Here is a 16367-nt window from a genome sequence, read left to right on the forward strand (position 1 = left end):
TAAGCCCTCTGGTGTTTTTCTGTCCAAAAAAATTAATAAGACAGTGTCTTATTATCGGGGAAACACGGTAGCAACTTAAACTGAAACTTTCCCCCCACCACCACCCTGTTTAGCACTAGTTTTATAGTGCAGTAATAGGAATATTTACCAGGCATTTCTGAGAAATGAATGCAGGTTGTAGTTTCTGCAGTACAACTGTAAGAAGCTAGTGCATTAGCCACTTAGGGTGAATGAAGTATCAATTAAAGAAGGTGAACTATGCCCATGCAAATAAGGAGTTTTACTGTAGAAAGAAGGCTGACCCAGGGCTAAGTGGGCCAAGAATTAAGCCTTGATCTTATGTGTAAGACAAAGGATCATGCCTATTACTATTAAAGAGTAAAGATTTTTCTGCAGGATACATTGTAATGGACTAGAGTAGAGGCATTTAACTGATGGATACAAGGATTACTGTTTAAAGTGGTAACTATTATGTGCTCTTAAAGACCAGAGCTACAAGTCACTTTGCAAATGGCGCCCCAACCCAGCTCAGCACACTATTCAAGATAGGCTTTCAATAGCAGTTCTTTATTTTTTTTTCAAATTAATTTTTTTTTGTTACATTTTTTAATTCTGAACTGTCTCCCTCCTTTTCTTCGCACCCTGGACTGGAGAAGGCCAGCATTTGACATAAAGATAGAGACATAAAATCATTCTGTGCATACTTCTGTTTATCACTTCTCTGGAGATGGATAGCATCCTCCTTCATTTGTCCTGTGTAGTTGATTTGAATATTTATAATACTCAGAATAACTTAATCATTCCCCATTATTCTTTGAACAATATTGCTGTTTCTATATACAATGTTCTCTTGGTTCTGCTCATAATAGCCCTTCGTTATTTCAGGTAAGTCTTTCTATGTTTTTCTAAAATCAACATGCTCATTTCTTGCAGCACAGTAGTATTCCATCATGATCACATCATACCACAACTTGTTTAACTGTTCCCCATTTGATAGGCATCCCCTCAATTTCCAGGTCTTTGCTACCACAAAGAGAGTTGCTATAAATATTTTAGAACATATAGGTTCTTTTCCTTTTTCCCTGATCACTTTGAGAAATAGACCTAATAATGGTGTTTCTGGGTCAAAGAGTAGGCACAGTTTCATAACTCTGGGCATAATTCTTCCTTGCTCTCCAGTATGGTTGAGTCAGTTCATAGTTGTACCAACAGTGTATGAGTGCCCCAGTTTTTCCACATCCCCTCCAACATTTTTCATTTTCTCCTATGATTTTATCCATTTTGATAGGCGTGACATATCTCGTTAATTTACATTTCTCTAATCAATAATGATTTAGAGCATTTTTCATGACTATTCATAGCTTTGATTTCTTCATCGAAAAATTGCCTGTTCATATCCTTTATTTATCAATTGGGGAATAACTCATATTCTTGTAAATTTGACAAAGTTATGTATTTTAGATATGGAACCTTTATCTGAGAAACTGTCTATGAGCAGTTCTTTGCTGAAAAAAAAAAGTCCACTTTGACCCAGCAATACGACTTCTAGGGCTGTATCCCAAAGAGATCATAAAAATGGGGAAAGGGCCCTTGTGTACAAGAATAGCAGCTCTTTTTGTGGTGACCAAGAATTGGAAACTGAGGGGATGCCCATCAATTGGGGAATGGTTGAACAAGTTGTAGTATATGAATACTATTGTGCTATAAGAAATGATGAACAGGCAGACTTCAGAAAATCCTGGAAAGACTTACATGAACTGTTGCTGAGTGAAGTGAGTAGAACCAGGAGAACATTGTTCACAGAAACAGCCACTGTGTTTGATGACTGATTTTGATAGGATTAGCCCTTCTCAGCAGTGCAAGGACCTAAAACAATTCCAAAGGACTTATGATGGAAAATGCCATCCACTATGAGTCATAATGAAGAACTATGGAGTCATAATGCAGAGCGAAGCCAACTTTTCTTTTTTGTTTCATTTTGTTTTGTTTTGTTTTTTTCTCATGGTTTCTCTACTCCATTATAATGCTTCCATGCAACATGACTAATGTGAAAATGTGTTTAATAGTAATGTATGTATAGAGCCCATATCAGATTGCATGCTGTCTTGGGAAGGGAGGGGGAGTAAATCTTAAACTTATGGAAGTGAATGTTGAAAACTAAAAATAAACAAATTGGGAAAACAATCACCTCTAACACACTGTACAAAGCTCTCTTGGAGATAGATTGATTAGTAATGATCAATGGTCCCTATGCTCAAGTTTGGTAGGGGAGCTAATACTTGATATTGGACTTTTTTTTTTAAACAATTGGGGTTAAGTAACTTGTTCAAGGTTACACGGCCAATTATTTCTGGGTGCTGTGCTAAGTATCTGAGCCCGGATTTGATCCCCAGGTCATCCCGACACTGGAGCTGGTGCTCTTACTCGCTGTGCTACCTGGCCGCCCCTATATTGGACTTTTTATTACAATTTAGTCAGTAAGTATTTGTTAAGTATCTGCTATGTGCCAAGCACTGTTCTAAGTGGTACAGATAGAAAGAACAGCAAGAGAAAGTCCCTGCCCTCAAGGGGCTCACCACTTAATGGGGGAGACACCATACAAATAGCTACAAGTAAGATAAATAGGAAATAAGAGAGGGAAGGCATTAGAGTTAAGAGGGATTGGGCAAGGCTCTCTGTAGAGGTGGGATTTTAGTGAAGCAAGCCAGGGAAGTCAGGAGGCTGAGATGAGGAAGGAGAGTGCTCACAAAAAGACCACTGGTGACCTTGGGGAGAACGTTTAATATGACAAAAGTCAAGAGAGGTCAGAAGCTCCACAGTGGTTCCGAGGAAGCTGAGAGTCATTCCTGTTGGGGGTAATAACTTCAAGAAGAGTAGAGAAAAAGCAGTAGATGTGGAGTAGGATGTGGGTTTGAATCACCTCTCTTACCCGTGTGCCAGTGAGTGAGTCTCCTTGTTTGCTTCCCTGGGCCTCTGTTTTCTCTGTTAAATGAAAATGGATGCATTCGACTATCTCTAAGGGTTCTTCCAGTCCTAATATTCTAGGCTCTAGCTGTAAACTCTTATGAAGATTAAGGTGAACCCTTAGTTTCTATATTGCAAGAAAATTTTAATTTACTGGAGAATAGATGAAATTTTTATCTAGAAAGTATTACACAGAAGTGATGAATAAGGGACCTCAAGTTATGGACTGAGCAGCCCCCAGAAGCAGTAAAATAACTTAAGACCAATGAAAACCAACAGCAAAGGGGGAAATGGGCTTTAGGAGCCTACACAGAGATTTGTAGCCTTGGGAAATGATGTGGCCTCAGCTTCTGCTTCACTTTGGTTGTCCCTAAAGCCATCTATTGGATCTTGTCTCTCCCCTTCTTTCCTTCCCTTCCACACACCTGAACCATGATGGAAATGACAATTTCCTGCCCTTAGGGCACTGACTAGAGTTGGTACCCAGTGCCAAGGAGAGGAAAAAGAATTGGAGAGGGTTGCTATGAGGGCTTGAGGCTGGATCTGGGGAGGAAACCTGGAAAATCTTGAGGCTTAGCCTCACCTTACAGGCCTAGGATGATAGAATTGGGGAGAGCCATGAGGAATTACAGGAAGCTAGGAGAAAAGTTACTCTCCACACCTTTGACCAGAATAGAGCAGCAAGTAAAGACAGACTTGTGGGCATGGGAGACAGGGATACCATGGTTAGAGAAGTCTTGATATGTGGGCTTAAAGGTGACTGGGGATTCATGTATAACTTTTTTTTTTTTGCTTTTTGGAGGGTAATTGGGGTTAAGTGACTTGCCCAAGGTCACATGGCTGTGTGTGTGTGTGTGTGTGTGTGTGTGTGTGTGTGTGTGTTAAGTGTCTGAGGCTGGATCCGAACCCAGGTCCTCCTGACTCCAAGGCCGGTGCTCTATTCACTGCACCACCTAGCCCCGCAAACATACTTTTTTTTTTTGCTTTTTGGAGGGGGAAGGTAGGGCAATTGGGGTTAAGTGACTTGCCCAAGGTCACACAGCTAGTTTTGTGTTAAGTGTCTGAGGTCAGATTTGAACTCAGACCCTCCTGACTTCAGGGCCCTGCTCTATTCACTGCGCCACCTAGCCAACCCCATGTATAACTTTTAAAGTAGAACAACATGGTGTAGTGGTTATAGCCCTAGATTTGGAGGTAGAAGTTAGGGTTGTCCTAACTCTGCAACCTTCCACTTGGGTCACCTGGGCAAATCATTGAATTTCTCCAGCCTTCAGTTTCCTCATCTGGCCAGTGGAGGGTTGGACCACCTGTTCTCTTCATATTCTAAATCCCTTTATGAACTTCTTTTTATTTGTTTAAAAGTCACAGGATTTATTGGAAGAGACCTCTGGGATAGTCCCACACCAATGTTTTATAGATGGGAAACTTTTTATAGATGATCTTTGTCTTGTCATCATCTGTTTAATACATGCTCCCATCTCAAGACCCATGTGCTTGCAAAGGGGAAATTGGATTTCCCACTACTAGAGTGTTGCATAAGGTCATTCTCCCAGGTATTCCATGTCAGCACTATGAGCCAAGAGAACATGAAAATCCCTCAAACTTAGTCTTGACTCTCTTGTCAGAGGAGTCCCTGACACAAAGATCCCATCCCAAAATTGCATATGAATGAAAGGTAAAATGACCACCCCTCCTCTTCCCCCTTCCCCCCCCCCCCCCATGATCCTGGGAGCCAAGAACTCATTTGAAATCAGGTCAGCTGCACCATTCACCTTGTTCCTTGAAGAATGAAACACTGGAATAAGATATTGGACACCCTCTCCTCTACAAGCCAACTCTCCAATCATTTACAGAAGTGACTCCATCCATTTCTGTTCTTTTGTATAGGATTCAGTCTCATGTTTTGTACCACCCTACAAAATTCCTCCTCTATTTGATGCTTCTGGCTTCCTCTTGAAATCTCAAGAGAAATAGGACAGCCAGGCAGGAAACAGCAAACTGATGTCTCAGTGGCAGAGATGCTTTGGGGTGCCTGAACTGAGGCTCGTCAGGCCCCAATCTGCCTTTTGGGGGCAAACATAAAGGAATCTCCAATCTCTGAGCAAATATCTCTCTGTCTTACACTAGCAGCAGCAGCAAACAAGTGAATTCATTGTGTTCTTGGGTATAAATATTGATTCCGGGTGGTGTTAACACTCTGTTCATAAAAGACTGTAACATATTTCTCTCAGAACATATTAGACAGATGTGTTTAGCCAGGAGAACTACAGATTGCTGGCTTAGATGGGAAAATGTGGACATTTAAATGCATACCGCTTTCTTAAACCTATGTAAGCAGCTCAGAATAGCAACCAGGGGGATACAGGGTCCCCTTTCCAGCTCCAACCTTTCTCTCACTATCATTTCTTCCACTTGAAGGATTTTAGATCCAGAGGGAACCCTAGAAATTAAGCGAAACCTCATTTTTTGAGGCAATTGGGGTTAAGTGACTTGCCCAGGGTTACACAGCTAGTAAATGTCTAAGGCTAGATTTGAACTCAGATCCTCCTAACTCCAGGGATGGTGCTTGATCCTATCTGTCCCAGCCCTCTCATTTTATAGAATAGGAAACTGAGGCCCACGAAGGAGAAGGGAGTTACTCAAAGTCAGACAGAAAACAACTAGAATAACTTTGCAGGTATCTGCACTTCACTAGAAAGGGACACAGGATTGGGGATGAGAAGACCTAGATTCCTGTCCCAGCCCTGCCAATTACTGCCTTTGTGACCTTAGGCAAGTGACCTCTACTGGTTTCAGTGTCCTCTTCTGGAAAATGGCCTCTAAGGATGCCTTCAGCTCTAAACCAGAGACCCTAAGTACCATCTTCTAGTATAGTAGAAAGATGCTGCATTTGGAAACAGGAAAGCTTTCAGTCAAAATCTGGTTCCAAAATATCCTACTCATGTAACTATAAGTCACTTAATCTCTTAAGGTCCAGTGTCCTCCTTTATAGAATGGGGATGGTGTTATACATTGGAGGACTATTTTGGGGATCAAATGAATCAGTGCATATAAGTGCATACAAAGCTCTAGACTTAAATATCGATTTATTATGATTGTGATTATTATTGCTATTATATTTTTCTACGTAGTGCATTGGAAAGAAGGTAGAATTTGATGTCAGAGAACCTGGGTTCAAATCCCACCTTTAGCACTACCTATCGGTTTACCATATCTGCAAAATGAGAAAAGTTGGACTGGACGACCTTGGTCAGCACTCTCTCCCAGCTCTAGATGCCCTGTGATGCTCTCCATGGTCCTGTGACTCTGAGCTGGAACTTAATGACCCTTTATTTCAACCCTCTCTACTTCTTCTCCCCTCCCACCTTTTATAGGAAACTGAGGCCGGGAGAAAGGGCTTCTATTTGGACAAGGGACTTCCAAGGTCACTGCCATTAGCATGTACATCTTCTGATTCAATGCCTGATTCTCGTGCTCCTGCCCCAGGATGCCCCTGTAAGGAGATACTCTCTGATGCTATCCACCCTGCCCCCTTCCCCCAGATCCCTAGGAAATGAGAGGTATTCATTGGCATCAGGAAGAAAGCCTTGAAGGTAGGGGAAAATTCTCTTTTATTTTTGCAGATAACAGGGTGCCTGCTTCCTTGTGTGTATGTGTTTTCCCCTTTTCCTCCCCCTCCCATTGTGTGAGGGAAGGGCAAAAAACAAAAACTGAAGGTGGTCCTTCTAAGGCACTTCCTTCAGTCCCAGAAGAAGCAGCTTTGACACAGCCCTCGTAGGCTCTGGGCTCTGAGAAGCAAATTCCTGGCATTCCAATAGTGCTCTTGAAGGGGAAATGTAGCTGATGGGAAAGTGGAATTCTTGGTGTGCATGAGCAGGCACACACACACACACACACACACACACACACACGCACACACCCATCAGAATATTTCTCTTAATGTGGTAAAAAGCTCATTTCCAGATGTGTGGAAAGCTGCTGGCTCAGGCAGGAGAGCACGCGCCCTCTACTGTCCATTTCTGGTAGCACGTGCATAGTGGGAGAAAGGAAGGCTCTCCCATTGCTGAGAAGCATTTCCTAGAAACTGGAAGACGAAGAGGTCTTTGTGTCTCCACAGCGTGAAGGATAACATCACAGCTCAAAAACTGGATGGAACCTTAGAGACTTGTCACACACAAGCATACACATCCATATTTGATAAGAAAACTAAAGCCCAGAGAAAAGGAAGGGACTAATCCAAGGTCACACAGCTGATAAGTGGCAAGACTAGTACCCTTCTTTGTGAGTCTCATTAAAATGCACTCTCTTGCCCCTCAGGCACTAGGTCTATGAGTAGATGACTCTTTCTGCTTTCCTCATTCCCCCTCCATTTCCAGACCAAGGAAAGCCCAAAGGTGAGTTCAAATCCTGATTCTCTGGCAAATCATTCCTCCCTCTAGACCTCAGTTTTCTTATCTTTTAAAATTAGGAAGTGGGGAGAATTTGGTTTTTGCACCTTTAAGTCCTCCATCAGAGATTTACAGTAAAAAATCCCAGCCTCCTATACTGTCTACTGTCCAAGTTCCCTGAGAGGAGAGGAAAAAAGAAGAAAGCAGAATTTCTTTCATGCTTGAAAAGCTGGCCAATGTGCCTCTGGGAGAGCTGAAACAATAGGGGCAACTTGCCCAAATTGAGATTGCATTGGATTCCCCCCTCCCCCTAACCTTGCCTGGGAATGCAGCTCAGAAGAGCCCTGGCTCCTCCATTTACAATAATTCACCCTTTAGCAGTTCAGCGTCTCCAGCACCCTGCTTCCCAGGAAAAAAATCGCTGGCACCAACACAGGTTCCCAGCTCAGTTTACAAGCTCACACCACAGTGCCCCACCTTTGGCTCTCTAGTACAATGAAAAGGCAATGACTTCTTTCCTGGGGCCTGCCCATGAAACTGCTTTCAGAAGCAGAGAAATAGGCTACAGTGGCTTTCTCCTTTCTACCTTTTCCCCTCCCATGCCTGGTCTAGTAATACCGAAGCCTTGGTATACCCAGGGGCCCCTTTATACTTCAGCACTCAGAAATTACCCCAGGTTTAACATACTGTTTGTACCAGCACCCACTCAAAACCATTGCTTATGAGCCCCTACCAATGTGTTTGCTTTTACCAAACAACTGGAAAGGATGTATTAGTTCAAAGAAAAGATATTTTATTAAACAGCATAATAAGGTAAGTGATGAGAAAATTTCCCCACACAGCCACACAATCAAGAGAGGAGGCCACAAGTGTGACTCATGGAGGTCACACAGGTAGTAAATGTGTGACTCGGGCACAATGGAGGGGGGACGCAGGGACATAGTGGCCGTTTCATGGCCAAGGTAACTCAGAACTCCAATGTCCAAGTTACTGATGGTCCTCTAGTAATATCTTTGTAGTGTCTCTGCTTTTTCCTGGGTATCTGCCAGTCTTGTGATTGAAGAATGTTTCCCACTACCATCTGCTGGTCTGCAGCCAGTTCAAGACCATTTCCTGCTGTCTGCTACCATCTGATTCACTGTAGTGACCAGTAAGCCTCTCCCTGATAAGAAAGGCTAAATCTTTTAGTGTTTACCTGAGGACTGTGAGCCACCATGGCCTACTAAGCAGCCAAAAAACAAAACAAATCCCCAAACCCCCCCAAACTCAAAACACTCCAATGTCCTGTGGCTGACTGCATATTCTTTTGATCATTTTTTTTTACTAGTGCCAACTCAAGGTCCCTGGTTCAAGCCAACTATATATCTCCAACTTTGAGAAATTCCTTTTAACTTCCAACAAATTCTGGATTGTCAATCTGAATCTCCAAAACCAATAACAGGGACTCCATCCAACAAAATCCCATTGGAGCCATCAGGGCTGGAGTAAGAGGGTTCATCTCAGCTCCCATAATGCTCTCTGATTAGTATGCATATGATCATAGGAGAAAGAACAAAAGGGCTGAGTGACGCCAGCTGGATATTCCTGTGTTTATTATGATCACTAGCCAGTCACATAACTGCTGACTTTTATGTTGCATTCTGGCCAGCATAAACCTCACTCTTCTCCCTATAGTAGGATCTGATGGAAATCAAACGTAATGGAAAGAACTCTGGAAAGTTGTGAAACTTGAGTCCAAATCTTGACCCCAACTCATTTTGACTTTGTGATAATGGAGAAGCACTTCAGTCTTCTAAACTGTAGGATGGGAGATAAAATCACAATATCTACATCACCTCCAGAAAAGTTTCCCTTCAGTGCCTCATTATGGCATAAAATTGACCCATGGTTCTCTTAGCCTATGGCAGCAAAGCACAACTCTGATGGGCTCTACCATAGCTTAAAAAGCTCTGAGGACAAGCCAGACAAGGCCTCACCAACTCTTACCGGGGCACCAGCTGAGCCAAGTTTACAAAAGTCCATCACCAATTTTGCCATGGGACAATGGGTTTTTCCACCATAGTAACCCACCATCCACCAAGGCCTAGAAAGGTGACATTTTATGTTGGTGGAAGGACCCACTGAAAGTGATGAAGTCATAGCTCCTTGAATAAACCAAGCATTTATTAGATGCCTGCAGTAACAATGGAAAAGTATATTGGTATTATGGAGAGAGTACTTTCTGACCCTGAGGTCAGCCAAGCTACTGTTTTATTATCTGCATGAACTTGAGTTACTTAACATTCTTTGCCCTCACTTTCCTCATTTGTTTGTTTGTTTCTGCTTTTTGGAGGGGGAAAGGTAGGGCAATTGGGGTTAAGTGACTTGCCCAAGGTCACATGGTTAGTTTTTTCCTCATTTCTTGATGGAAAGGGTACAATCAGCTAGAATTTACATAGCTCTTGAAGGTTTGCAAAGAGTTTTTCATGTTATCCCATTTGACTATGTGCCTCTGAATATTTAGCACTCAGAGTGTTTGTGACCAAAGGCACTCTGAAAACCTTAAATTATTGTAGAAATAGGGGCTATTATTTTGTAGCTAAAGAAACAGAGACCCCAAGAAACTGAGGCTAGCACACGGCAGAGCTCCGGGATCTGAACGTAAGAAGGCACTGTACCAGGTGCTGGAGGTACTGATACAGAAGAGAGAAGAGTCCCTGCCCTACAACATATCAGGGGAAACTACAGGAACACTGGTAATTGTGTATAAGGTGTATTCAAATGTATAAGCGTTAAAGCAAGTGCCTGCCTCGTGCACCTTGAGAGGAGAGCATATTGTAGACCTTAAAATGTTTTCTGAGATGGGAACTATTGGGCATGGCAGAGAGGATAGAACTCTGGACCTGAAGCAAGGAAGGCTTGGGCTCCGATATTACCTTGGGCACACTGTAAGATCGTGAGCAAGCCCATAGGGTCACCCAGCCTAGTGCTGGAAGGGACTCTTTTCATTTCTGTCTCTGTGTTTCCAGAGCCTCGCCCAGTGCCATTTGGACAAAAGACAGGGGTTCTTACAATTTTTTGCGGCATGACCCCTTTTGGCAAGCCCTTCTCAGAGTGGTTTTTAAACTCATAAATACAAAGGAAAGCAGCTATGTTGAGATACCATTATCAAAGTATTTTAAAATGAACCCTGGATTAAGAAACCCTGATCTAAAGGAACTGCCCTCATTTTACAGATGAAACTGAGGAACAGATTGTTTAAGGAAGAGGTTTGCCGAGGGTTTTCCTAGTGACTGTCGGAGGTGGGATTTGAAATCCGGGCTTTGACTCCAAAGCTAATACTTTTGCCATTGTACTAGGCTTCCTCAGAAGCCAATTAGCCTCTGGTTCTTCATCTGAAAAATGGGAATAACAATAGAGTCTCACAAGGGGAGGGAGACGGAGAGGAACGATGTATCCAAAGTGTTTTGCAAACTGTGAAGTCCTATTTTTAAAATGAGTTATGATGATGATGTTCGTAGACAGGGGCTTCAGAGAGCTGCCTCTCAGTGTGGGGAAGAAAATCCAGCATCTGGACCATTAGAAATGTGGAATGGGGGAGGGGAGAGAGCTGTAAAAACAATCTCTTCCTGACGAGGGGGAGGCGAGGAACCACCAAACAAAACTCTACCCACAATGGCCCTCTCTCTGGAACCAATTTCCAGCAAGCGCAGCAGTCCTGACAAGGTCATCAAGCTGGAGTTGGAAGCCCGGGCCCGGAAGATCTTTATCTGTGTGGGAAATAGGAAAATCATTTGACTGATAAAAGGAAATACAATAAATAGCCTCGCAGCTCCTGGCCGGATCCCCTTGGGCACCTCCTCCGCTGGAGAAAGGCGAGTGGGGCGCCCGGCTGAAATGTACCCGCCCGAAAGTGCATGTGCTGCCCCAGAGGATTTAAAAATAGACCCGCTCAGCCTCCTGGCAGAGCCAGGGATTTCATTAGCGCAGCCCCTGCGAGGCCGGGAGGCCGGGGGGCCGGGGGGCCCGGGCAGCCGGGGGAGGGTGGGGGGGGGCTGGGCGGCCGGACAGCTGGGCAGCCGGGCAGCCGGGGGGGGGGGGGGGGTTGGGGGGCGGGGCGGGCAGCCGGGGCGGGTGGAGGGCTGGACGGTCGGGGGGTCGGGCAGCCGCGGAGGCCGGGACGCGGGGGGCCGGGAGGCCCGCTCTCACCTCCCCCCTTCCCTCTCCCCATCCCCCAGCTTTTTGGTCCTTTCTGTATTTTGGAGGCCCTCAGTCAGCGCGTGTGATATATTTCACCCACGGGCCAGCTCCCACACGGCTAGTTTCAATCTGGGCACGTCTGTGGCTCACATCGAAAGTCCATTGTATTTAATGGGGTGTTAACACTGTTTATTCTCGGGGACTTCGCACAGTGATTTTACACCCTTCGGGGGGAAAAAGCATCTTGGAGAAACTGGAGTGCTGAAGAGATTCCGTCTCCACCCCCCCATCAATGTGCTGCCCTTAGTCCTGCAGCCGTGAACTCTTAGGACACCCAGCCTGAAATAGGCATTTCTTCGGGGGTATTCCCGGAATCGCTAGTCCTCAAACACCAGCGAGGCCAAGTTGCCCTCATTCTCCTTACAAAGCCTGGGATGGTTTATAAACACTATCAGAAAGTCATAAGGCTCTAGCTAGAAGTGACCTCGGAGGCCTAAACCGACTTGCCCAAAGTCACACGGTTGAGGCCAATGTAGTGGGAACAATACTAGCCTTTGGAGTTGGAAGACCTGGGTTGGAATCCCAGCTTCACCATTTGCTAGCCTCAGTTTCTCAGGGTTTCAGATTCTTCAGCTATTAAAAAACTCCCTGATTCCATAACACTTATTCCCATTTTACAGATAAGGAAACTGAGGACTGGAGAGGTTAAAGTGTTAGCTAAGTTCTCACAGCTAAAAGATGTCTGAGGGCTGAAGTAAGAAGAATCCCAGTTCTGTGACTTGGGTACATAGCAATTTATCCCTCATCTGTATAATTGCTAGTCAGGCTAGATAATCTCCGAGATCCTTTCCAGCTTTGATATTCTATGTTCTAAGGCTGGGAGAGGTGGGGAACCTTCAGACTTGAGGTCACATGTGGCCCTCTAGGTTCTGAAATTCCGCCTTTGACTGGCTGCACTTGAGGACCTAGAAGGCCACATGTGGCCACAAGTTCCCCATCCTTGTCTAAGGTCTCTCCCAGCTTTGGCATTCTAAGGTCTGCCTGCCTCCATGCTCCCCCTGCCTCCCTCTATGTTCTATGGTTTTAAGGGAACTCTTTATTTAGGGAATTCCTGAACCCATTTGTAACTGTCTGCCTGGAATAATTCAGGTCTTAAGAAAAGGCCTCAGGTCCTGGCTTGATATATGACCTTAGGTCAGTCCCTTCTCTTTAGACCTCAGTTTCCTTGTTCACATAAAATGAGGGGGCTGGACTCTTTGACCTCTGAAGTTTCTTCCAGCTCTAAATCCACCGTCCTCTCCTGTCTGTAAATTGTCTCTGGATCTTCATTTTCTCATCTGCGAAATGAGGATGTTGGATTAGCTTGATTTTTCTCTCTGTCCCATGGCACTCTGGTGAGCTGAGATCCTATGCTTCTAATCCTGGGCCTTTCTAATAAATGGCATGGCTCCATCCTCCGTTACAGCTGATGTGCACATGGATGCAATCCTCATTCCTCCACAGCCTTCAGGAGACAGAGCGTGGCCTGATTCTCCTTTCCCCTCATCTAATGGCTGCCACTTGCAGGTCTTGCGATATCTCCTCTGAGTTGTTGGCTTGAGAGTGTTTGGGGGCACTCTCTGTGTGTAGGACAGGATGAAGGAAAAGACAGAGCCCCATCTTTACTAGAGGGAGGGAGATGGAAGGCAGGAGGCTGTGCCAGGCTAATTCTATTTTAGTCATTCTGGGAGTCCTGTGGGTGGGTTCAGGGGCAGCAGGAGGCAGTTCTGGCTGTGGTCACATTGACAGGAAAAAAAAAAAAACACAATTGGGGCTGCAGCTATTTCCACCCAGGCCCAGATTCATCACAGGAAGCCTGGGGTGCAAGATCCCAGCATGAGATAGGTCCTCCTCCAGGGATTTTTGGGGCATTTTCCCCAAGGGAAGGGACAGTACATTAGGGACACTGTAATATGGGGAAGGGGGGACAGAGAAGAAGTCTGGGAAAACTAAAGAATTCTAAAATAGAATATAAACTCCCTGAGGGCAGGGCTTCAACTGCTTTTGTCTTTTTTATTCCCAGAGTTTAACACTATTTTGCTGTAGTAAATTCTTAATAAATACTTTATTCACTCATTCATTCCCTACCCTCTGACCCAGAGATTCCACTGCTAGGCACATACCCAAGGAAGTCACTGATTTAAAAAAAAAAAAAAAGAAGAAGAAGAAAGTCTCCATATACACCAAAATATTTATAGCAGCAATTTTTGTGGTTGCAAAAAACTGAAAACAGAGTAGATGTCCATTAATTTGGAAGATGATTAAACAAATTTTGCCACATAAATGTATGAAATATTACTGTACTCTAAGAAACAACAAGTATGAATACAGAGAAAGTTGGGAAGACTTCTATGAACGGATGCAAAGTAAAATAAGTAAATCCCAGAAAGCAACACACAGTGACTAAAACAATAAAAACTTCTAAACAATCAAAAATGAATGTTTCAAAATGACAATAAAAAATCATGCTCCCAAAGCTAAAGATGTGAGTAGATGCTTCCTCCCAACTCCTTCACAGAGGTAAGAGGTTCACGTTTTGGAACATTGCCTATATTGTTGGGGGTTGTCATTTTTTTTTTCCTATGTATTGATCAGTTTTGCTTATTTTTTTCCTCTTTCTTTTTCTTAAAAAAAAAAAAATCTTTCTTATATGGGATATCTCTCCCAGAGAGAGAAGGAGGAGAGGAGAAATACAAAGATCCAAAGTTAGGGATATAAAGATCATCTACTCATTTCAGAGATGGAGACTTGAAGTCTAAGAAGATAAGGTCAAACTAGTAGTTAAATGGGAGAGGTGGGATTCAAACCCAAATCTCATAAGGCTTAACTTAAACAGACAAAAAAAATGCAAAGACACACCACAGTTATCCCTTCCACATCATGACTTTCACAATCATGGTTTTGATATATCACAGGTTGGCATAAGAAATTAAATGGGGAGGGAGGGTGCCTAGGTGGTGCACTAAATAGAGCACAGGAGCTGGAGTCAGGAGGACCTGAGTTCAAATCCAGCCTCAGACACTTAACATTTACTAGCCATGTGACCTTGGGCAAGTCACTTAACTCCAATTGCCCTGCCATTCCCCCTCCAAAAAGAAAATTAAAAAGAGTCCATCATTTTGGGTGGCTAGGTGCTGTATCTGTATCATCCACTGTATCATCCACAGTGAAGGCAAGTATTTTTTCCTCTCCGGTGAATCCCAGCTACCACAGGGGTCTGTAAAATTCTCCAGATTTACAGTACTAGCTTGTCATTGAGCTCCACCCATCAACTAGGGAAAAGAATTCAAGGCTGCTATAGAATCAAGTAACCTTTGTCCTAGCACACACAGTCCATATAACTCACAGTACTAGTGAGAGACAAGACCTGGGTTTATTCTCTGGTTCTTGGACTTGCTTGGTCCAGAAACTTTGTGACTAGGTCCAGTTGCTCCTTGGCTGTTCCCTCAATGCCTCTGCCCACTGCCATGTCTGAGGCTTTGTGCCTGAAGGGGCTGTGTGGCTATGCAGGCTTCCTTCTAGGGCAGGAATTCTCCACCTTTTTGTGCCCTGGATCCCTTTTGATCACCCAGTGAAGACCATGATCCCTCCTCAGGGTACCTACATTCACAGCAAAGAACATGCTAAATTTCAGTTATGTTGGTGAAAATAAAGATGTATTTTTTTTGTTTTACAAGTTCATGTATCCTCTGAAATCTATCCATAGCTTGTAGATCTCAGGTTAAGAAGCCCTTTTCTAGAGAAGTAAACATGAATCCAATTGATTAGCTTCTCTTTGTCTGGTTCTCTCTATCTATGCCCACATCTCTATTTTCCCTTTTAAAGGTCAAATCTATGGGTATAGCTCAAGTGTATAAACTGTGAATCAATCAATCATCCCCTATGTGGGAATTCACATCTTAACAAGGAGACCTCATCAATACCAGAAAAGTCTTCATCTAGGCAGAATGTTACAGCTTGGATAGGAAAGACCCCCCAAAGTCAATGGGATCTTAGGTGGCATTAAGACAGCAAAGAGAGATAGCATCAAGACAGGGGAGGTGAGAATCCCATTGCCACCAGCCCTGACCAGACCACAGCTGGAATATTGTTCTGGGCAGCACAGCTTAAGAAGGACATTGAGAAGCCAGAGGGTGTCCAGAGGAGGGCAGGCAGGATGGTGAAGAGCCTAGAGAGGGTGACATAAGAGGTGGTTGAAGGGGATGTCTAGCCCAGTGAAGAGAAGGCTTCGGAGAAAAGGGATGAGGAGGGAACTTTCATCAAGTGTGTGAAGGACCAACATGTGAAAGAGGGTTAAAGCTGTTTACATTTGACACAAAGGTCAGAACCAGGAGCAGTGATTGGCAGAAGACGTAAAGAGGTCGATTTGGGTTGGATGAAAAGCAAAGGTAACTCGAGTACCCTCAAAGTGTACTGGGCTGCACTGGGCTCCCTCCGGGAGACACTGCTAAATGTTTAATAACCAGCTCTCTAATAAAAAAGAGGACAAATTACATGCTTTTAAGTTTAATCTGCATAAATACTTTTCCCATCACTTTCTTAAGTCTAGACTCAGCACAACAATAAATCAAGCCCTAGTTTGTTATTTGCTGATTTTTTTAAGGGAAAGACAACTGTATATTACTTTATTATAAAACAATAATATCTGCAAGAGCACAAGAAAGTAGTTTGAGAAGTAATCTTATTCATCTTTTTTTTTAGTTTTCAACATTCATTTCCACAAGATTTTGAGTTAGAATTTTTTCCCTGTCTTTCCCCTGCCCCCCACCCCAAAATAGCAAGCCTACTGAATACCCC

This window comes from Petaurus breviceps, unplaced genomic scaffold (genome assembly GCF_028583685.1).
Source record: "Petaurus breviceps papuanus isolate PSGF00001 unplaced genomic scaffold, PetGlider_PUasm1.0 90825, whole genome shotgun sequence".
Lineage (NCBI taxonomy): Eukaryota > Metazoa > Chordata > Mammalia > Diprotodontia > Petauridae > Petaurus > Petaurus breviceps.